Raw genomic sequence first — 25,123 nt, 5'->3', positions numbered from 1 at the left:
TAGCCTCTCTGTGCCTCAATTTCCTCCTATGCAAAATGTTTTATTGAGGATTGTTTGGAAGATTATGTAGATAATCGTTAATAATAATAATTTTATAACATATAAAATGTATACAAATGTAAAATATAAATACTTAAAATATAAAATGTGTAAACTATATGCTAAATAATATATAGAACTATATACATTTATAAAACTCAGACAAATGCCTGGGACATAGATACCATATTCAGTATTATTATTAATCATGATTGTCATTAATCATCATTATTATTATCAATTATCATCATTATCATTATTATTCTAAATCTTCTGGGTTCGTTTCCTATTGCTGCTGTAAAGAATTACCACAGAGTTAGTGGCTTAAAACAACACAGACTTATTATCTCACAGTTCTGGAGGTCAGAAGTCCTAAAGTCAAGTTGTCAGCAGAGCTGTGTTCCTTCAGGAGGCTCCAGGGGAGAATTTGTTTCCTTGCCTTTTCCAGCTTCTAGAGTCTAGCTGCATTCCTTGACTCATGGCTCTTTCCTTGCATTACTCCAACCTCTGGTTCCATTGGCACATCCCCTTCTCTGACTCTGACCATCCTACCACTCTCTTATGAGGACTCTTGTGATTACATTAGGCCCAACAGAGAAATCCAGGATGATCTTCCCATCTCAAGATCCTTAACTCAGTCACATCTGCCAAGTGCTTTTTGCCATGTAAAGTAACATATTTACAGATTCTGGGATTAGGATGTAGACATATTTGAGGGACCAGTATTTCCCAAGAGTGAAATATTTGTATGGGGATTTTACAGTAAGGAACTGAGACTTGGAGGCATTACAAAAAGCTATACATGCTAGAGGTGGGTTCTGAATACAGGACGGTCTTGTTGTAAAACCCATATTCTTTGTGCCAACAGCTTCTAGCCATGGAAATGGAAGCTTTGAGTCAGCTTCCCAGCTCTGCTACCAAGCTGCCCAGTGGCTCTGGGCTATGGAGAGGTGCCAGTCAGAGAATGGCTATGAAGTGACTTTAAACTATGCTTCACAGGTACAAGGCAGCCCGAGCCCTTGTGTGGGTATCCAGATGGGAAAACCAGGGCTCAGGGAGCTGAGTGACTTGCCAAGGACAGCCAGTAGGTAATGATGGAACCAAGATTTCACCTTAAATTTGCTTGACTTCAAGGAAAATAACACCTCATTCAGTAGAAACAATTAAAGAGCCATTGCAAAAGAAATGTGGTTTTGAGATTCTCAAGTTGAGTACATAAGGTGTAACCTTTTAATCCACTCAAGTAGATAACCTTTCAAGTAGAGAACATAAATTGCATCTATTCAGTCTTGCACTTCATACACTAAAATCTTTACACTTTCAACATGGACACAGTTGGGGTGCACTTCCTGCATTTGATTAAAGCAGAGACTGACTTTTTTTTTTTACTTACTGCACCCAAGTGTAGCAGACCCCTTCCTACTTCTGTTTGTGTTACCAAGCCACATGGCATAAGCACTACAGGGCAGAGCTGCCTTCCAGAGTCTACTCCTGCTTCATTTGTGCTCCCATTTCTAGCAGCTCATACATATGTCTAGCTTGGGCAGTAGAGACCATCTTTGTCATAAACTTACCTATTATATTGGGGGAAGGAGAAGGAAGTCCTGCCCACATTTCCCATCATAGGCTTTGTGCTATAACACAGTACACCAAGAAGCCCTGCACTGGGGAGGACTGGACACATGCCCAGTGACCAACAGAACTGGTACTTTGTTCCCCGTTTGGCTACTGTTCCTGGTAAGCACAGCTCCCTCAGCAGGAAACCCCAAGGTAGCAGAGGATGGAGCCCCAAAACCCCATCTTGGACCCCAGTACCACGCATTCTTCAGAGCTCAAGCTAAGAGTCAAGTTATACTTTTATGTCTGTGGCATCAAGTCCTCTTTTTTTTTTTAATTTTTATTTGTTTGTTTGTTTGTTTATTTATGGCTGTGTTGGGTCTTCGTTTCTGTGCGAGGGCTTTGTCCAGTTGCGGCAAGCGGGGGCCACTCTTCATCGCGGTGCGCAGGCCTCTCACTATCGCGGCCTCTCTGGTTGCGGAGCACAGGCTCCAGACGCGCAGGCTCAGTAGTTGTGGCTCACAGGCCCAGTTGCTCCGCGGCATGTGGGATCTTCCCAGACCAGGGCTCGAACCCGTGTTCCCTGCATTGGCAGGCGGATTCTCAACCACTGTGCCACCAGGGAAGCCCCAAGTCCTCTTAATGTTGGCACGCATTCACCGTATACTTGTCCTTCATCATATACTTTTCCTTCCTCACTCTTATTCCAATTTGTAATCTTACCTTTGGGAGATGATTTGATAAATACCTTATCTTCTCTGTCATAATATAAATGCTGAAAGTGAGAATATGAAATAAGAACAATGTTGACTTTGCTTTCATGTATCTTTCGTGCCAGTCTCATGGTAGGTACTCAGTAAACGTATGTTGAATGAATGAGTTGAATAACTCGTCAAAGGGCTGAAGTATGATTTTCTACTGTTTTTATGTTGTGATTGCAGAACTTGGCAATATCTGGGGTTACACTGTCTGAGGATTTTCTGGGACTTTCTTTCATAGGACAGATTAGTGACTACTAATTGCTCCAGGATTCTTTCAAGAGGTAAAGCAACTTACGAAAGTGAATGAGGCAAGGATCTGAGATAACACTAAATTGTTGAACAGACAGTTGAAATACTGTGCCTGCTAGAAGAGAATCAGGGCAAAGATTGACCTCCCTCTGCTTGGCAAATTATGTGAAAGAAAAAGATCACGTCGGGTCCCTCTATATTCCATATTGCCCTGCAACAGCAGAGAATGTTTTGCCCATTTTTTCTTCTCATGTATTATCAGCAGGTCACTTTGGAAAACAAAATAATGCCTAATTCTTTCATGGTGCTCACAATATGCCAGGTATGGGTCTCAGCCACTTTACATATATGAATCTTTATCATTGCCTGTGAGGTAGGTACTATTATTATCCATTTTACAGAGGAGAAAATAAGGCATAGCTAGTAACCGACAGGACTGGGGATTAACCTGAGAAATTATGAATTTAATAGTTCCAGAATCCATGCCCCTCATGCCTCTGCTGTGCTACTTTACTGTGCTGATCCAGATAATGGGGGGATGAGCTTTGTTAAGAGGAGGATCCAGAGAACAGCATGAGGGAGGGAGAGGAAGAAGAGTTACACTAAAAGGAAACAGGAAGCTCTCAGAAAAGAAGAAGAATAATGTGGGAGGATGGCAGTTACCAACCATGTGGACTGGTTTTAGGGAGAGTATTCCTTGATATCAAGAGAGTGAGAGACCAGGAGAATTTGGGAGAACAGCTGTTTGTTAGATGAAGGGTTTTGAGGGTATCAGCAATGAAAAGAGAGAACTTTGAAGGTATTTCCCTGTGTTCTAAGAATATACTTCACCACCACCCCAATACTTAAAGGTGATTTTTGAGAGGCATAGGAAAGTTTTGGACTTATTTAAAGTATATTTTTATAGGATATCTGTTCATTTGAACTGACACTAATTTGTTATCTTTGAGTTCCATATAAAATATCCCAATTTATCCATACAATGGAACTATAAGATAGATACTACTATTTCCATATTGTAATTGAAGAAAGTATAGATCAGAGAAGTCAGGTAATTTGCTTAAGGCCACACAGAAAGTAAATACCAGAGCTAAGATCTGAACTTAGGTCTGACTCCAAAAAGCCCTGCTCTCACTCTACACACTAAATCTATACAAGTTGGTTGGTATCTCCTGTGACAAGACCACAGTCACACATAGAATTATCTAGAACATCAGCCTCTCAACTTTAATTCTAGCAATCCTATGGCTTCCTTTACTGTCTACATTTCCTCCAAAATGCATTCTATATACACTCTCAGGACATTTAACACATATCAACAGAAAGAAGGGAAATTCTGGACTGGAAGAAAATGATAATTTCCAAAAGAACTTCTCTAGAATGCTACTGATACTTGAATTTGACCCTCACCATCCTCAAAGATGAAGATACAAATACATGATAAAATATATGTATATATACACATATATGTAATTTGCTGTTCTTTGACCTTGACCTTGTGGTGAAATGGAAGACATGTACTATATTGGCTAACAGCTTTGATTTTGGTGAGAGACACACTTGGATGTAAGCACCAGTCTGCCTCTTAGTAGCTATGTGATCATGGGCACTTAATTCAATCACTCTGGGTCCCAATTTCCTCATCTGTAAAAATGAGGATAATTATTCCTCCCTCATAGGATTTTGCTGATTAAATAATATATGGAAACCACTTAGCACAGGCCTGGCACCATAATGAGCATAGAATAAAAGATTGCTTTTATTACTTCTGATATAACTCTTTCATTCTCATCAGAATTAATTTAACTTCTCTCACTACCAATCATAGAACGCAATGGCCACAATCACTGGCCTCAGCATGTAAAGGACCATGAATCATGTGGCCATAAGGTCATTCATCCATCTTAATGGTACAATTAGATAAGTCATTTCCTCCTTTGGACCTTAATTTTTAATCTATGATAGAATATTATCATCGGTTAAACAGTGGTCTCCGTGTTCAGTTTTGACTAAAATGCCAGTTCCTAGTTATACGTCAACAGTACCCTCTTTAAACCTTAAGAACAGTGGTTCTTCATCACAAAGTCCTTACCAGATGATCCTGATTGAAACCGTACTGACACAGGACATTCTACTCTAATGAACAGTTGGCAATTCTATCAAGAGCTGTGACTTCCATCTCCTCCTGAGGAGGAAGCATTTCCATCTAGATCCTGAGGGAATGGGAGGAGTTTGTAACCCAGGAAAGCAATTAGACTTAGCTCTGACTCCCTCCCACCAAATGACCACACAGGGTGATGCCATAGCAATCAGGTGAATCCAGCTCTGGGGATAAAGATACATGCTAATTATAGTTGGAGCAGCTCCAGACATTGTAATGTAATTCAATACAAATACTCCAACAAATACTCCAGCGGAACTGACCACATTGCTTAACAATGTAAAGCGTATACCCACACAATTCTTTTCATCGCTCATGAAAACATAATCACATGTAAGTGAGTGATTCACAGAATCATTGATTCATTTATGGATTCAAGCACCTTTACTGAACACCTACCAATATGCTAGATGTTAAACATATGGAAAAATGAGAATGTAGTTTTTGCCTCAAGTCGAGTGGGGAAAACAATCAGTGTGATGCCTGTGTGATAAGGCCATGACAGTACTATGAAAGCACCCAAACACATGTGAGGGTATAAGGAGGCAGTGTGCTGATAACTAGCTCTGGGGGTGGGAGAAGCTATGACTTATAGCATTTTCTGATTTCTGTGGTGTAAAAATTCTCACCAAGGCTGATTTCAAGCTACCAACAAGACATCACTGAACACAGAATTGGTAAGAGGGATGCATAATTAGCACTTATAAGCCAGTACACCCTGACAGTATAGGGCAGGTTCTCAGAAGCACCGACAAAGGCTTTCTGGTGTGTTTGAACTTTAAACTAAGAGTTTTCTTGGGACTTCCCCGATGGTGCAGTGGTTAAGAAACCACCTGCCAATGCAGGGGACACGGGTTCGATCCCTGGTCCAGGAAGATCCCACATGCCGTGGAGCAACTAAGCCCGTGTGCCACAACTGCTGAGCCTGCGCTCTAGAGCCCACAAGCCACAACTACTGAGCCCACGCACCATAACTACTGAAGCCCACATGCTTAGAGCCTGTGCTTCACAACAAGAGAAGCCACCGCAATGAGAGTGCGCACCGCAACAAAGAGTAGCCCCTGATCGCCGCAACGAGAGAAAGCCCGCGCGCAGCAAAGACCCAACGCAACCAAAAGAAAATAAATAAATAAAAATAAAATAAAGTAGTGATATTTAAAAAAAAAAATAAAAGAGTTTTCTAAACAGAAAGATTTTCCCCAAAAGCTGGGGATCTCAGGACCCACAATATTTATTAAATTCCAAGCAGAGCGTCTGGATCAACCTAAGCTCAGAGAGCTCTTTTGTCATTGAGGGCAGAGCTGCCTGACTGCTGGGTTCCACCTATGTTTACCTGTGTCTGGGAAGAGTATTTGGCATTCTGGAGTGGTATATTAGCTCAGATTACCAGCCACATGCCCTTGGAATAAAGATTCACTGAACCTGCTGTCAGAAGAATTTCCCCTGCGGTGGCAGAGTGAAATCAACATTTTCGGTGGAATACAGTTAAATCAATAAGCTGTGATGTTTAAACACATCTCAGAAACTGCCCAGAACCCTGACCTGAGTTTCAGAACATCACAAAAGCAAAACTTTTCCTGATTTGTATAGCGATTCAAGGATACTAGAGAAGTTATTCATGAAATTTAACTGCTCTCTATACAGTTTAATTCCTTGGTCTAGCCATCCCTAAATGAGGCAGATCCCTTTTGTTTCTCTAGTAAATTTTCGTTAAATGTGTCTTGCAGAGTAATAGACCCATGCAATGTTAGATGAGTAATGCAAAAAAATAAATAGATTTACTTCTGTATGATCCAAATATTTGAGAAACTCTGATTTCATATTTGGTGGGTTTCCTTAGTACAGGATTTCTCAGAGCCTTTATTCTACATTCATTATGGCTACCTTATTGAGCCATATTAGGCTATATGTCAGACAATGTGCCAAGCACTTTAAATACATTACCTTATTTAATCTTTTCATCAAATTTGTGAAAAAGATATTATCATCTACATTTTTTGAGGATGAAACTGTGGCTCATAAAATCAAAATACCGTGTTTAGTGTCATAAACTCAATGAACAGATCTTGAACCCAAACCTCCCTAACTTCAGAGCCCATGCTTTTAAACTTTATGCAGTATGCTCCCTATACTATGAATCTCTAGCTGTGGGGCAGTGTGTGCACTCTTTTCTAAACATATTTTAGGATTAAATGATTTTCCATAGTGCCTTTTTGCTGCACCAGTGTTCAACAGAGTATGCTTTGTGAAATGCTACACCACTTATATAGCCCTTTGTCTCTGACCCAGGAGTTTTGTGTGTTCTATCTACACCCAGGCAACTACGCCAGGCTAGCTTATTAGCTTATGCAATTGTCCTGCTTCTAGCTTTTCTCTGCACTTGTCAAAGTTATTGAGTAGGGTAAAATCGTAACAGATGGCATCATAAGGCAGCATATGGTGCTCCCTAAATTTAGTAGAATAAAGAGAAACCAAAAAGTACAGGATGTGACCAGTTTCTTGCATCATTCACTCATTCTTTCTTTCAACAGACGTATATTGAGTCAATGCCCTGTGTCAGGCTCTGATATGGATGAGACAGCTCCTGGTTTTAGCAAGCTCTTCATGGAGTATAATAAGCAATTAGGCACATGCTGAAATTATAAGTGTGTCCTTAAACATATTAACACAACACCAAAATAAAAGGTCAATTCTGCAAAAGTTGTCCAAAAATTGGGTAATTTAAAGAAGAGGAAAGATGCTGAAATTGTCTTCAACCTAATTAGACAAGGTAGTGTATGTATAAGTATCTGGCACTGTGTAACTTGTGTGTGACCCCTTATAAGTGCTCAGTAATTCTTTCCTGCATCTTAAATTCAGATGACCTCTATGTTGTATATATTGGTTCTAGTTTTTTTAAAACCAGGTGAGCCGGTTTTTCTCATCCAAAAACAGACAAAATGTTAAAGCCCACTCAAAATCTAACAAATTGCCAGTATGTTTGAAAGAGCAGTCAAGCCATTCGTGGCATGAAATTACCTGTGTGCTGAACAATGAAATAACACAAAACACCAAGAACTGTTAGGATGCCCCTGGGAGATATTCCAGTTTTTAAATTTTAATGAATTAGAGGAGCAGAGAAGGAGAGAAATTATAGTATCCTCTTGTGAGGAGAACTGGTTGCCTTGCAGCTTAGAAGGCAAGGCCAATACTTAATGGTTCCAAATAGCCCTGAATGTCACTTGGTGATTTTTTCCCAGGCCAGCTGGTTATACGGGTGACTGCTCTTATCGTTGTAGCCAAGGCAATTGTAAAATATAGATAATATTTATCAAAAAGATGGTTGGAAAAATACGTCTATGGAGTTTGTCCATGTATTAATTCATTTAATAAACATTTATGGAGCTCCTATTTTATGTCAGGTAATATATGAGGTGCTGAGCCAGTATTTATGTAATTCCTTGTCGTGTGTTTGAGTTGTTAAAATAACTAAAGCTGACCTCAAACTCTGCAAAAACTTTGCAGAAAGATAGACATGTAACCCCTTATATTAGAATCCTTCTGAATGAACAAAGCATCTTCCTGTCCAAAAAGACATATTCTTCATGGAAAGTCACCCAAAAGCTAAAGTTGTTACAGGAAGATGGCAAACAGCCAACTCAGATTTATTTGTAAATGCTGCTGTAAGCAGCAACTTAGGAAGGACTGAGCAGCCTCTTCTGTGCCCTTGTACAAGAGGGAAGGCAGAACAGTAACACACAGGCAGTAGAACTGAAATCTTGAGTTATAGATATGATTAACCAAAGAGCCAAGAATCTGGAAGACAAAGGCAAGTGAATGGCTCCTTGTATTTTACAAGGTCTGACCAGGTTTTCAGTTTAAAAATATGCAGGTAATTTGTGTTGGAGCTCTACTGTGTCAGTGGATATTCTTGAAACACTAAACCAGAAACATTTCTGTCAGCATTAATTAAAATTAGATACTATAGAAGCCCAAGAAGGCATAATCCCTGGGGAAATGCGGAAATAAGGCTCCAGATAAATTCATGCTGCTTAAAGCATGGGAATGTCCTTTGGTATGGAGTATGGCCACCCGAGGTTCAAATGACAACATCTGAATAAAAGTACATTGTTGCCCAACTGGAGATTTTATTTCCTAACATCCCTTGCAGCTAGGTGTGGTTATGTGATTAAGTTCTTGCCAGTGAGATGTGAGTGCAAGTGATGTGTGCAAATTCTGTCTCAATTACTTAAAGTTGCCTGTAAAGTGGTCCAGGACAGTGTTCAAGAGATGGCAGAGAAACAAAAGGGAGGACAGTCAGGTCCCTGCGTGTCCTCAGGGAGCCAAAATGCCCCACAGACCTGGACTGCTACCTGTGAGAGAATATTATTTATATATATATATATATATATATATATATATATATATATATATATATATATATACACACACACACACACACACATATATATATATTTGGATCAAATTTTTTAACATTTTTATTAGAGTATAGTTGATTTACAATGGTGTGTTAGTTTCAGGTGTACAGGCCATATACAACAAACCCATGGCAAACATCATTCTCAATGGTGAAAAACTGACAGCATTTCCTCTAAGATCAGGAACAAGACAAGGATGTCCACTCTTGCCACTATTATTCAACATAGTTTTGGAAGTCCTAGCCACAGCAATCAGTGAAGAAAAAGAAATAAAAGGAATCCAAATTGGAAAAGAAGAGAATATTGGATTTTGAAATCTCATTATTTCATTAACTATGAAATACTGTGTTTATGCCCTAACACAGTAATTCAGAGGAGGGCCTCTGAGAGGTACTGACATTTGAGGCAAGATGTGAATGATGAGAGAAAAACAATTATTTTGAAGAGTTGATGGAAAGATGTACTTGGGAGAGAGAATAAACAGTGCAGATGCCAGAAGGAGTTATTCTGTGTTCAAAGAGCCAAAAGAAGGCAGCATCCAAGCACAGTAATGTAAGATAGCCTCTTACCCCACAAGCACTAAATGAGAAACACAGGCATTTACCCAAGTTACCTCCAAACAGAGGCCCAGTTGTGATCACACAGACTCCAGAAGATGGTCTATACATTGTTTTGTATTCCTACATAATGTCCAGAGATATACCTAACTAGCCCTGGAAGTAGTAAAGCAGTATCCATAGAAATGTCCCAGGTCCAGTAGTCACTGGCTGTGTCTACCCCTTGTTAATCCTGCTCCCTTATCTTTGTCATCCCTTCTTTCTACACACTCACTGTGCTCAAGCTTCCTTCCCCAGTTAAACTCAGCTCTCAGCAAAGAACCCAGAAAACTCCTTCAGACTAAAATAGAAGCAAATGGTTACCCTCAATCCATAATCCAGAATGAGAATATTCACAGTTTGACAAAACTTAATCTCCAGCCTGTCTCAAAGAAAATTCTTACACTGAGATTTAAGTGTGGGAGTTGGGACTAATGTCTAGCTAATTCAGCTACGTTGAGGCCACCCATATCCCAGCCTGATAAAAAACTTTATAGTCAGTCAAGACTTCATATTATTTGAGACTAAATTAAGCCAGTTATCTACCTTCTAAACCAGTAAAACCTAAGTATGCAAACCTTAAATAAGCTTCATGTGCTTTTCTTCCCAAAATGAAGCTATGGAGAAGGTGACCTGTTAGAACTTCTCTGGGGTCAATTAAGTGTGCTTGGTTCTAACTCTTTGACATAAATCACAGCAAGATCTTTTTTGACCCACCTCATAGAGTAATGGAAATAAAAACAAAAATAAACAAATCAGACCTAATGAAACTTAAAAGCTTTTGCACAGCAAAGGAAACCATAAACAAGGTGAAAAGACAACCCTCAGAATGGGAGAAAATATTTGCAAATGAATCAACGGACAAAGGATTAATCTCCAAAATATATAAATAGCTCATGCAGCTCAATATTAAAAAAACAAACAACCCAATCAGAAAATGGGCAGAAGACCTAAATAGAAATCTCTCCAAAGAAGACATACAGATGGCCAAGAGACCCATGAAAAGCTGCTCAACATCACTAATTATTAGAGAAATGCAAATCAAAACTACAATAAGGTATCACCTCACACCAGTTAGAATGGGCATCATCAGAAAATCTACAAACAACAAATGCTGGAGAGGGTGTGGAGAAAAGGGAACCCTCTTGCACTGTTGGTGGGAATGTAAATTGATACAGCCACTATGGAGAACAGTATGGAGGTTCCTTAAAAAAGCTAAAAATAGAATTACCATATGGCCCAGCAATCCCACTACTGGGCATATACCCAGAGAAAACCATGATTCAAAAAGACACATGCACCCCAATGTTCATTGCAGCACTATTTACAATAGCCAGGTCATGGAAGCAGCCTAAATGCCCATCAACAGACGAATGGATAAAGAAGATGTGGTACATATATACAAAGGAATATTACTCAGCCAAAGGAACAAAATTGGGTCATTTGTAGAGACGTGATGGACCTAGATACTGGCATACAGAGTGAAGTAAGTCAGAAAGAAAAAAACGAATATCGTATATTAATGCATATATGTGGAATCTAGAAAAATGGTACAGATGAGCCAGTTTGCAAGGCAGAAATAGAGACACAGACATAGAGAACAAACATATGGGCACCAAGGGGGAAAAGCGGGGGTGGGGAATGAATAGGGAGATAAGGATTGACATATATACACTAATATGTATAAAATAGATAACTAATAAGAACCTGCTGTATTAAAAAAAAAGTTTTAAAAAAAGTGTGCTTGGTTCTAGGCTGGTTAGCAGTGCCTCTGACAGCGAGAGTAGAGCAGGTGACCCAGACAGCCAGGCAAGTGACAAGTGGCTTTTCACAGCTGACCTCGGAAACACAGAGCCAAAGTGTAATCACATTTACTGCTATATTGAAAAAAAATCATCTCCACAATTAAATTTACTAGCCATTAAATAGTTATTGCTCTGTTTGTACTAAAGTGGTCGAGTTGCATTTCTTGCTTTACTGGACTTTTTTATTTCCTCTAATGGCTAAGGATGCTTTCCTTGGCATAGAATTTGTATCTCTAACAGCATGCCCTGTTGGTTGTTTAAAAAGCTCTAAAAAGAAAGGAGACAAAGAAATCAAAGCTGGGAAGCAACATGGCAGTGGTGCTGCAGGTCCCAGCCTGAAGGCCAAGGATTTTAGGGAGCTGCAGAGTTATTTCAGGGAGCCCAGAATCCATCCTCTGTGCACCAAGCATTATCACAGCCTGCTTAAATATCTTGCACACATGTCTGACCTACATATAATAAATAAAACTTTAACTTCAAAGTGGTTTTGCATTCATAGTGGCTTTTTATCATTTATTATAGTAGTGTGTGATATTTTTTATTTGAAAAAGAAGCCTTCATTCTTGAAACCATAGACAATCACATCATTATCTATACAATTTAACATCATATAAAGCTAACACAAGAATAGCCTTCAATAAAGTAGCTTATTAGGAGTATGACTCGTCTCAGAACTATGGTCATGTCATAATGCAGAGTTGTCAACCCTTCAGGACTTTAGTTGAAGTGATGGTGGCTTTTGTAGGCACAAACTAGAGAGTAACTAAATTTTGGACTTATCAAAGTCTACAGATTTTCTTGAGAGAAATGGTTATGTATAAAGAATGTTCTCCCAAAATAGAAACTTCAGTAGGTAGGACATCAGCAGAAAATGTCAACCTGTTCACGCCTCTAAATAAAAAAGAGGACATGGCCTTAGTCATTATTCACAACCTGGAGTTGCCAGGAACCCCAGTTCAGCAGGAAATGTTCACTGGTTGTCATGTAAGGGAAATACAGCTCCCAGTTTGCACATATGCCTGAGACTCAACTCTGCCAGGGGACCAGTATATTCTAGACAGGAACCAAAAGACCATGTCTGCCACCAGCTGCAACCTCCAAGGGGAAAAACCAGATCATAATTTTTCCAGCCCTGGGACCAAGAATGTTGGTCTGGGTGCAGGGAAGTTGTTGTGACTTCATATTTTATGACATGAACTGTTGCCTCATTTTCTTCATGCCTGGAGGAAAGAAAGTTGACATTGGTTGAGGCATGCAGTAGACAAAGCAAACTCAAACTGTCTGTCTATAAATAGTTCAAGACAACCTGGCTATCATGCCATAATACTCCTGGGCTGTAACTTCCTTCAAGATAAGAATTATGTCCCGACCACTCAACATGGTGCCTGGACTATAGCAAAAATTCAATAAATATTTGTGGAATAAATTACTGAATTTCTAAATAAGACACTCAAAGCTGAGTTGGGTCTCTGAGTTGCCCCTTTTCCTGTTACACTGAGAGATTATTGCTTTCTCTTTCTTTGAACTGAGTATACAACGTAGGAAAGCTAGGTAGTTTCCTCAAGCAGTATCACAATTCTAAGAGGCTGATTCCTTTATCACCACAGAAACTGGTTTTGCTGTTGTCCTATTTTCCAAATATGTAGATTCAAGCGGTAGGCTGAAAGAGACTTGCCCGAACCTAGATTTTGATGCCAGAAGTTTCTTGACGCATCAAGAACTCTGAAAAGCCTGACGTTATTAGGTACATTTTACTATTTAAATATCTGACTTTAATTCCCTTCCCTGAAACCAGAAATGAAAAGGGTGGTGCCTGAGAGTTAGAGCTGTGAAGCTCTCTCAGTGCCCTCGATTATAACCACAATGAAACCGAATACACCAAGCCTTACTCTCTGCCCAATGTGTATCTGCTCATAGTTCAATCCCGGCCCTCTAGTCTGTAATTATTTGTTTATGTGTTTGTCTCCCCTAAGAGATCATGAGATCCTTGAGGACAACGACCTCATGTTATTAGTGTCTGTAACTCCTCAGCCCAGCACAGGGACGGGTGTTGGCTCAGTGCTGCACTAATATTTGCTGGATGTTACTGAATTCACTTTTTGTCTTCATTCGTGCTTCATTTAGTGAAATCTCTGATAAAACTCTTGTCACTTTTGTGCTTTTGAGACCAGCTCTGTATCTCACCATCTCACCTGCCCTTATTCTTTCTCTTCTTTCATTTCTTGTACTGTATTGAGTCCATAACATCACCAAATGGCAGGACTGACACCCCCAGAGATCGGATTAAGACAGGCAACGAGCAACAATCCTAGAGTCATCCCTTACTGTGACCCAGCCGCAAGCCTAGACCCACTCTCATTCATTAAAACATAAACTTCGAGCTGAAACAACCACCTTCAAGGTAGCCCGTCCTTTGCTGAATCTTTTGCCAAAAAAAGTCAGACCTGAATAAGACAGATTTTTTTAATATAAATTATTTGAGACTTGATAGCAAACAACCTTCCTGTCTTTCTTCCAACCATGCATCATCATCATCATCATCATCATCATCATTACCATCATTTATTAAGTGTTTAGTACATACCACATACTGTTCTAAGTCCTTTGTTGTTAATTAACAGTCCTAGTATACACATACTTGTATACATTTATATACATATATACATTATCTTATATGCATATATTATTTTTATCTTCATTTTTCAGATAAGAAAACTACCCAGTGTCCCACAGCTAGTAAATATTACAAACAGAATAGAAACCAAACAAAATGAGTACAAATCTGCCTTCCTTACCTTCCACACCTAAACTGGCAGTTCTTACTTTTAATCTTCCCTGTATCAGTGTTAGCTTTCAAATATGAGATTCTTATAGAGTGAATCTGAGAAAAGGACATGGACATGGAAAATTGCCACCTGAAAATAATGATTATAGGTTTACTTATCTGTTCATCAACATGTATTGAACAACTACTATATGTTAGGTACTATTTTAGATGATGGAGACTGAGAAAACAAAAGTTCCTTTTTGAGATGACTCAGACCTGATCTTCAAATTAGAATTTAAGCTTCCCAACTTGCATACTATGTAATTGTGAACCAATCACGTAGCCTCTGTCTGGGCTGCAGTTTCTTCATCTTTTAGTCAAGGATGATAATACTACTTTATAGGTTGGTCTAAGGATCAAATTGAAATCATGAGACCAAATTGTTACAGTGGCTGATATGGCCTTAGGTGATCTCACCTCAACCACTCTCTTCTTCATGCTGTTTGGCTGTGATGGTGCTGACAGATTCCCCTTCCCCCCACATATACCCAGAGAACTCTCTCAGCTCTTTCAAGTTTTGTTCAAATATCACCTTTGAAGGAAGTCAATGATTATCAGAAAATTCCACCTTCCCTTTCCCTCACTCTGACATCCCTGATCCCACTTACCATAAACCTACTTTTTTCTCTGTAACATTTATCACCTTTTAACATGTCATGTAATTTAATGATTTATTATGTTTATAGCTCATCTATTCCTTATCTATTCTTTTCCTTTGCATAGGGACAGAAACTTTTGTCTACTTTATTCACTGACGTATCCCAAGTACCTGGAAAAGGTCCTAGTTCACGATAGGTACTCAATAAACAGAGATTAAGTGAATGAATGTGTATGAGTTTGCACAGTGCTTGGCATGTATAGTTCAAAAAACTGTTATGATGTGTCCTCTTTCTTCAGGAAGCTCACAGTATGATTAAAAATACTCAATCTGAAGACATTTCCAAAAAAACCTTCTTTTTTTTTTTTTTTTTGGTTGCAAAGTTTTCTCTCCTTAACAAAGCTCTTTTCAGTATGACTGGCATTTACATTTTTCTCGCACACAGCATGTACCTTTCCTGCATGACAGATTTTCTGGAGCTTGATTCTGCTCATGCTGGGCTTTTTGCCAGTTCTTCCATATGCTGGGCAGTGACTAGGTAGGAGAAGCTAGCCACTCTGCGATCTGGTTCTCCTGAGAATATCCTTGACCATCCCACAAAGTGATCATTAGACAGTTACATTTCTTGGAATCCTACCACGTGCCTTGCTCTGTTCTCAGGATTCTGGGGATTGAAAAAGGATCCGAGGGGTAAGAAAAAATGTAGGATGTGGCCAGTAGTTTCAAGGAGTGCCCAATACATGACTCTTTCAAATATAGTTTAATAGAACAGAATGCTTGTGTTCAAATCATGGCTCTACCATTCACTAGTCATGTGTGACCTTGCACAAATGACTTAACTTCTTTCAGTCCTGAATTCCTTGCCTGAAGAAAAAAAAAAATAGGTGATGATAATACTACTTCATAGGATTGTTGAGAGGTAAAAATGATGCTTAGGAAAATAAGAGATAAAAATGCTCAGAGTTGTGCTTGGTACATTGTAGATACTGCTTTATAAACCTTCACTTTTATATTAAGCACCACCTGACAAAACAAAGGCATATGAAATAAGAGTAAATAACCATCAAGGGTTAAATGAGCATGAGTGGCATTGGAGTCAGAGGATTCATGATGGCTGCAGTAATCCAAGAGAGTTTTTCTTCATTCCTTTATTCATTTGCTAAACATATAGTGAGAGAATCTACTGCTTCACTTTGAGGAGTTCTAAATCTGGTGGAGGAGATGGGGCAACAAACACAATGTATTGTGAAATATGTGATGGGAGCAGTACTGAGAAAGGTCACTCTGATGACAGTGTGATATATAACATATGTTGTGCTGGTGAGTCAACACAAGAAGACCAGTCTGGAATTTTTAAATATATTTCCAGGTGAGATGCTATGAGAGTTTGAAGAAAGGATACTGACAGTAGGAGAGGACAAAAGCAAGAACTATTTAACAGGTTGCTACTACTGGACACATTTAATCTATCAATATCATTTTACATGGAGTTGACACCTTCTCCTCTTTAAAACACTTTCTTCTCTTGGATTCCAAGACATCACACTCTCATGTTTTTCTTCCCACTTCCCTGGTAGCTCCTTCTCAGTAGCCTTAGCTTGTTTGTTTTCTTCTTCCTGTCCTCTTAACCTTGGGTTTCCCAGGACTTAGCATTAGGACTTCATCTCTTTTCTAGCTACACTCATCCCCTTGCTGAATCTTGGTATTCCTACCATGAATTCCCATGACAGCACATTTCACCTATATGTTGACACTTTAAATTCTTATCTCTAGATCAGATCTCTGCCTTGAACTCCAGATTTGTATATACAGTTGTCTTCTCTGCATATCCACTTGGCTATCTAACAGACATCTCTAACCTAACATGCCCCAAAACAAGCTCCTAACCTTCTACCCTATACCTGCTCTACCCATGGTTTTCCCTATCTCAGTTCATCACAACTCTATTCCTTGAGTTGCTCAAACATAAACTTCAGAGTGATGGGCGTGATCTCGACTCCTTCCTTTCTCTCAGTTCTGTTGGTTCTACCTTCAAACTATCCCAGAAAACTACTTCCCTCCAATTCCATAGCTGTTCTACCAGTCCAAGCCACCATCCTCTCTCATCTTAATATCTGTAGCAACCTCCTAAATGCTATCCCTGTTTCCACTCTTGACCACGTGCGGTGCAGTGTCCACACAGTAGTCAGTCTTGATGCTTTCAAGACGTGAGTTAGATAATAACACTCCTGGGCTCACAAGGTTCACAAGGCTCCTAGCTCGTTCAAAGTCCAAGTCAAAAAGAACTTACAATAGCTAAAAAGCCCCTAAGCAATACAGTCTCCATCATCTCCTTGTTCACATCTTCCAAGTCCCTCCACCTCAGCCTTGCTGGTCTCCTTGCAGTTCTTGGAATACTGCAGTCACACTTCCACCCGAGGGTTCTGTTCCAGCTCTTCTCTCTACCTGAATCTTCCCTTAAACAGCCCCATGGCTTCTTCCCTCAACTATAAATCTTTGCTCAAATGTCATGTTTCTAATAAGAACTTTTCTTACCCTACTATTTAAAATTAAAATTCCCACCTCTTCCACTTCTTACCCCTTCCCTGCCTAATTTTTCTCCATAGCCCATATCACCTTCAAACATTTTATATAATTTGTTTTTGAAACTGGTTGCCTTTCCCTGTAAGAAGGTAAACTACAAGACATCAGGAATTTTGTTTGTTTTGTTCAGTGGACATCTCCAGTACCTAGAAGATTGTTTGATATGTAATAGACACTCAATACAATAAATAGTTTCTGAATGAACAGCTGAATTGGTAATTCACTGAATGGGAAGAGTAAAGATTGGAGATAAAGATGAATCTAATATAATAGTGCTACTTTTATTGAGTAGAGGCTGTGAAATCCACTTAAGTCTGAAAGTTGATAAGCTTGGAGCATTTTTTATTTGAGGTTTCTTTAAACTAGCTAAATAGAGATGTCTAGGTTGGTAGTAAGAAGTAGGAGCCAGGAAAGGGGCTGGAGAGACACAGACATCCCAATGATGTAGAAAAATGCAAGTATCCACAGTCAGAATAAGAAGGAAGAAACCTGGTTATAGAACGCTTAGAGAGGAGCAGAGAAAGAGAAACACGATAGCTGTCTTCTGCTACCACTCTGCCCACAGTGCCTAATGTAGTGCAATGAAAGTTCTGTGCAGTATTGGCAGTCACCGTTCAGATGTGTTCACTGTCCATGAATGGAGTAACAAGGACTGTTTACTCTCGTTGCCACAATCTTGACTCTCTGTGCCCCGATGCTGAACAGAAATACGGAGACAGGGCTTCCCTGGTGGCGCAGTGGTTGAGAGTCTGCCTGCTAATGCAGGGGACACGGGTTCGAGCCCTGGTCTGGAAAGATCCCACATGCCGCGGAGCAACTAGGCCCGTGAGCCACAACTACTGAGCCTGCGCGTCTGGAGCCTGTGCTCCGCAACAAGAGAGGCCACGATAGTGAGAGGCCCGCGCACCGCGATGAAGAGTGGCCCCCGCTCGCCGCAACTGGAGAAAGCCCTCGCACAGAAACGAAGACCCAACACAGCCAAAAATAAATAAATAAAAATAAATTAAAGAAAAAAAAAAAAGAGAAATACGGAGACAGAGTTATGAAGGAGAAAGAAAGAGTGGCTTTATTTCTTCGCCAGGAAGAGGGGAACACAGTAGGCTAGTGCCTCAAGAACTGTGCCCGCCTCACTGGGGAATAGGAAGAGGTTATATAGTCAGGGGTAGTGGTCAGAGGTATGTGATAAGGATCAAGGCAGTAACAGTCTGGCATTCTTTTTTCTTCTGCAAAGTTTCAAAAGGGTGGGGTTGCTGACAAGATTAGGGTGTGTGCAGGATCTCCTAATTTTGATGAGCTTCTCTGGTCCTTTTAATCTTGCCTCAGGTGGTTTTGTGGCTGCTTCTCCCTTGATTAGCAACCCTTTGGATCTGCCCTTCAGAACTCAGGGAAGGTCATGGAGTCTGGAGTCTTTCCTACAAGAAGTGGGGGACAAAAGGCCTCCGTGCCCAGGAACCCCACAGGGCTCTGCTCGGCATCACTCTCTAACTTAAAAAAAAAAAAAACACAGACAAAATTTATGAATCAACAGTTTAGACATTGAACAGCAGATTGAGCAGGACATTAATCCCTGACAGGGGAAACCAAGTAGGTGAACCCTATGATAACTTACTGCCTCGAGATGATAAACTTACTTATCATCTTACTGATGAGACGCTTACTGCCTGGAGAGAGTTTCCAGCTGTAATGCAGGGAAGGTATACTCAGCAGAGTTCAGCAGTCTCCCTGAGTTGAGAAGACAGAGTTCAGAATTCAGAGAGGCCACAGTGGAAAGAATTTGCAATGCAGGGAGTGGAGAGGGCTACAGAGAGACCTCTGGAGATCTGCAAATGTACCCCTCAAAACTTCAGCTGAGTAGTAATCATCACTTGCATTTGAGGAAAATACTCGAGCCCAGGAGAAAAAAAGCCACCAACAGTATCAGGCAGAACAATCTAAGGAGGTCACACATGGCTGGGCCTACTTCCTGTTCCTATCAGCCAGGAGAAAAAAAATTATCATATGACACATCAAGCAGAGCCCTCAGAAGAGTATTTCCGCAGTAAAGGGAAAAAATTGCTAAATTAAGAGAATGAGAGAGAAAACGTGTCTCTAGGGCTGTGCAGATTTTCTCAGAGAGAGAGAATGTCAAGTGTTCGGCAATGACACTGTTGCAATAAAACCGAGAAGGCTTCAGTTTAAGAGAATGCCACGGTTCTGGCTGTTAAGACATAACTGTTGACTTCACTGAGAGTAAACTTAGTAGGCATTGGATAGGCAGAGAGAAGAATGGTCAGTGGGGAGGAAATATGGAGCATTCATAGGACAGTAAGGAAGCAATTGTAAGAGTGTGATAATAAACTGGTTTATAATCTTAGATCAAATTAATGAGGGCCAAGGAGAATACATTCTGGGGAAAGACAAGACAGGCAAAAATGTGATAAATTCCACATAATCCTTAGGGGAGAGTCACAAACTACTATTTGGTTCCTGATTTCAAGCCTGCAAACTAATCACAGGTGTAATTAAAAATTGGACTGATATTTTGTAAATCACCCGAGGGTAAAAACAAACAAAACATAGAAATCAAAGGAAACTTTAAGGAAGCATTTAAAGCCTAAAACTAGGTGACAACCAAACCCCAGTTATGACAATAAATGCAATTCAATGAGCATATCTAATTTATTAAAGGAAAGACATACTTTTTTCCCAAAAGAAGGAAAATTGCAGAGGGTTGCAAATTTTGTATTAAAAAAGCAATTGCCCAAAAGGAGAGTGGAATTTTCTCTTTTGCAGATATCTCTGCATAGATCCTATAGATGATACTGTTTTGCTCCTTTTTGCCTAAAGGCAGAGCAACGGATTAAATGACTTTCAAAAGTTCCTTCCATCTGTGATTGCAACAAAACATAACATAAGCAATTAAAGTCAAACATATCAACTCTTCTGGAGTAGACTATTATACTTCTAACTGAAATAAATCTGAGAAAGAATATCCATTGAAAGATTGATTGTATTGGAGAAAATATCCATCACATGTAAAGACAAGAAGACATACATCTGAAATAAATACCAGATGAATTATGATAGCAAAAAAATGGAAAATCAGCTACAATAATAAATAATATTGCAACATTGCATGCCAACTGTTTGCACACTTTAGAGCAAATTTGTTGAGAAAAATAAATTACTGTAAAACATATTATCAACTGCCAATTCTTTGATAGAAAAGAAATAAACTTGCTGTGGTGTGACTACATACACGTTAATGGACAAATAAAAACATCTAGGTATCATTGTGTATCTTCATGGAGGCAAGAGGAATGGTACAAGAATTTTCATATTGAAGACCTGTCTCATCTCAGAATGTGCAGCAATGTAAAAGAAAAGTCAAAATACCTAGGAAGAAGAAATGAAATAGTTAATACATTTTTGTTGGGAGAGTATCACAGAAAGAAACAACTAGAATCCTGCACTAGCAAGTACCAAAATCATGATCAATCCCATTTGTCCTCAAGTCCGTGGGAATATAGGTTGAGTGTAGAGGTTATATGTCTTTAGGATGAGATTTTGGCCCTAAACCTCTGTGGAAACCCTAGCATCTATGAATCACAGATTTGTTCCAGACAATAAGGAATTATTTATATGCCATCTTGAATGGGCTAATGGTGTTTTTCCCCAGGATATATACTTGCAAATAATTGTATAACACTTTAACCGAAAGCATTTTGGCCTGGATTAAATATACAAGGCAGACGTTGTTATAACTGCCACTTCACTTATGCAAAAACTGAGTTTCCCAGAAACTAGAGAGTTGCTTTCATAACTCAGGACATTAATGGCAGTGCTGGAGTTTGAGCCCCCATCTGCCAACTCCAAGTGGAGAGAATTCATAGTGTCTTCAGAAGCAATCCACATTAATAAAAGATTTTATTCTGTCTTTATACATCAAGAAGATTTGTGTGCAGTTACTATTGATCCAGAGCAGACGAGGCAGGTCAAATGTAATATCAGTAGATGCCCAAGGAATAAGTTAGGACCACCTGTGTGAAGAACAGTGTGAGCAGGGGCATGTGTCCAGGAATCTGTTCTCAAATCAATAGAGGAGCAGAGGTTTATGTGCACGGCAATCAGAAAACCAAAGGTCCCATCTAAAGGTAGATAGGTGGCTAAAGATATGTCTTGAGTGAAGACAGGAAGCTACCCAGAGTCCAGGAGAGCTAGTCCAGGGATAACAAGGTTTCCCATATTAAGTTAAAGGACCTGTTGCCACCCATTAGATGAGGAAACTGAGGTACATTGGGATTCAGTGATCTAACTCTGGTCAAACAGGAAATAGGACTCAATCCTTCGGAGTCGTCATCCCAACAGCCTAAAAGTGAACAAAACAAAAAAGCAAAGCTTATAGATGACTTTAAAATCAAATCATTCAGCCTTCTGAATGGGGACCGACAGAAAAAGGGAGGCAGAAAGAAGGTAAGAGTTTTAGTCCACAACTTGGTAATTTAAAATCTAAAAAATATGGAGATTTGGTGATTTTGTTGAATTTGTGCTCAGTTCTTTCTAATGAGCTTGAACATAATTAGCCAGAGGTTTCCTCTCTTTGCTTTCCTGTGTGGGTAAAAGACTAAGGAAGAATTGACACAAAGGGTGAGATTGGTCCAAAGGGGACAGTGTTTGCTCAGCCAAATGACAGACCAGAGTGTAAGCTGATTACCTTTCCCCATGGTTTTTAGAGGAGAAAAAAATATATATAGCAGAAAATGCTATTGCCCAAGTGGGGATAGTTATAACAGAGAGGAAGGGAGCCAGACTAAGGAAACAAAATTAAGCTAAGTAGAATGCAGGCCGACCACCAAGGGAAATGGCAAAGCATAGAAGACAATTAGGTTGAGAAACTGTCTTCCAAGGGAAATCAGAGGAACCCCATTGCCTGCGTAATCAAACACAGATATGGTACTATAGGGAACATACCTGAAGTGATGGAGGAAGAGAAAAGCCCATCCGAGGATCCTGGGCTTTCCCATGGAAAATCATGAACAAGGAAAAAGCCCTGCCTCAGCACAGGTTTTTTATGGAGAAAAAATAATCCAGCTCCCTACTGATGTTTCTCTGCATCTAAAGTGCCTTTCAAAGTCTCCTTCTCATTCCCTCCAATGGTACCCACATGTTTCAGACATCAATCTTTCAGTGCTTTGTTGTGAATATTTGAATTTAACAAATGTCTCCCACTGTGTCAGCATTCGTGTATTTTCAGACTCTTCTCAATGATAATCATTCACACAGTAATAACAAATCACTGGACATAGCCTAAAGAACTTTACCATGATTTGCATTGTAAACTGCAGTGGTCAAGGGAACAAGCTATGGAGTCGGAATTGGGTTCTAACCTCTCATTACATTTGATCTTGACCAAGTCAGTTAACCTTGCTGAGGTTTAGTTTTATCATCTGTAAAATGGGTATAAAAATACCTCTCCCTTAAGATTATTGTGGAGAATAAATCAGATGATAAAATTTTTTTAAATTAACACAGTGCCTGGACAAGATATGCCACAGTGCCTCTTTGTAAATGTTATTGATAGTAATGATAATTATGAAAATGAAAGGTATAGCCCCAAATAGCAAGGGTTACAGAGAGGCCTGATAGAAAATACAAAGCATGCATTTTACCTCTTAGTTCTAGGTGTTAGAAAGTGCTCAATGACTGTTGACGTATGTCATTTAAGCATATGATAATAAAGGGTAATTATGGAAGAGTGATGACATTCAGGCATTTTTTTATCCAGCGTTGTTTTAAGAAAGATGTGGAGAGAAGAGATTATGAAATATACCTTTCTTTTTTTTTTTTTTTGGAAGAGTTTCTTTTTTTTTTTTTTAAAGTCCTTCAATCAGTTATTTATTTATTTATTTATTTATTTATGGCTGTGTTGGGTCTTCGTTTCTGTGGGAGGGCTTTCTCTAGTTGCGGCAAGCGGGGGCCACTCTTCATCGCGGTGCGCGGGCCTTACACTATCGCGGCCTCTCTTGTTGCGGAGAACAGGCTCCAGACGAGCAGGCTCAGTAGTTGTGGCTCACGGGCCCAGTTGCTCCATGGGATGTGGGATCTTCCCAGACCAGGGCTCGAACCCGCGTCCCCTGCATTAGCAGGCAGATTCTCAACCACTGCGCCACCAGGGAAGCCCGAAATATACCTTTCTTATATTTGTGTAAGGTAGAGAACTTTCTTTTCCCAATGAAAATCCTGGCCAAAGTCTGTAACATAAATAAACATAAAGAATTTGTTCATACTTTATTGCTGAGGTAATCTTGGCTCTTTGTGATAGAAAGAGCAAGAGGTTTGGAAAATGGGAGTTTGAGTCCCAGGACCACCATTTCCTCCTCAGTTTTAGTAAGAGCTTCTCTGAGACTTCATCATCCTCATCACAAAAGAGAAATAATTATCTTCTCTCTGACTACTTCACGGGGCTGTTACAAGAATTAATAATGTATGTGGAGGTGCTTTGTAACATAATGTCAAAATACTACCTTACCGCGTTATTATCTCCCAGGGAAGTAAAGTTAAACTTTAGAAAGAAAAAAGAAAATAAGTTCCAATATGGTGGGCACTACATGAGAATAGTGGTCTGGTATTCAGCCATTTATGATGGTAACCCAGGATTTCCTTCCGTTTATGAAGCTATGCAAGCCACACCCCATTCAACCTATTTTATTAAAAAAAAAATTGTACTTCCATGGAAAACTATGCATTGTCTAGAGGACACCCCTCCACATTACCTGTTTCTACACTTGCCTTGTCTTTGAGCTGTTTGACAACTGTGTAAATTATACGTAACTGATAGCAATGCAAGATAAGTCTTATCTATAGACAGCAAATTCTGTTCTGCTCAGTAGGGATTCAATTGTCTTCCCTCCCACCCTGATAAAAAATTAGTTTGCCACCATTCAAATACTCATGTCAATATTCCTGATCTATAGATATGTCTTTTTTCAAATTTTCTTTTGAATCGGTTATCATATATGCCTGGTTACCTCAGGGGTTAAACAAAATTTTTAACATGTGTTCATCTTTATGTCTGTATGAGAATAATAAATTTACTCTTTTTTGGAAATTATGTTTAAACAGTTTGTTCATTCATCATTTATCCCACAAACATTTGCTGGGTAGCTATCCTGTGGTCAGCTCTGGTCAGACTTAAGCCTAAAGGAGTTAAAGAGCTCATCAGAGCACTTAGCACACTGCAGCATTATTGTAAATTCAGGAACCTGCTTCCCCCACCCCTTCACCCAGCACACAATAAACACTTGATAAATATGTACTGAATGAATTTTAAGTGTCTTTCCCCAAAGACGCACAGTCTAGTCATTTCTGCTCTTGTAAAGGCCTTCCAGCTTCTAGAACCTAGACAGTGCTAGGCATGTTGAAGACATTTGATAAATGTTTGTTGAATGAATGAGCGTATAGTCTGCTTTCAAGAGACTCACAGCCTTCTGAGTTTTCTGGTCATATGAAGGTCCACCATCTAGGCTTGCCCAATGCCCACACTTAGTAGA

At 39.6% G+C, this 25,123-nt stretch overlaps 1 long non-coding RNA gene across 1 annotated transcript; it reads right to left on the bottom strand.

The window, feature by feature from the left end:
* Window positions 1-1,963: 1,963 nt before the first annotated feature.
* Window positions 1,964-24,287, bottom strand: LOC309605139. Its single transcript, XR_014231246.1, has 2 exons — window positions 23,764-24,287; window positions 1,964-23,403 (listed from the first exon to the last, which is right to left on the bottom strand). It is a non-coding gene; the product is annotated as an uncharacterized lncRNA (long non-coding RNA).
* Between the last annotated feature and the right edge of the window lie 836 nt (window positions 24,288-25,123).

This window comes from Balaenoptera borealis (genome assembly GCF_965194805.1).
Source record: "Balaenoptera borealis genome assembly, chromosome: 11".
Lineage (NCBI taxonomy): Eukaryota > Metazoa > Chordata > Mammalia > Artiodactyla > Balaenopteridae > Balaenoptera > Balaenoptera borealis.
This window is presented reverse-complemented; position numbering and strand designations above follow the sequence as displayed.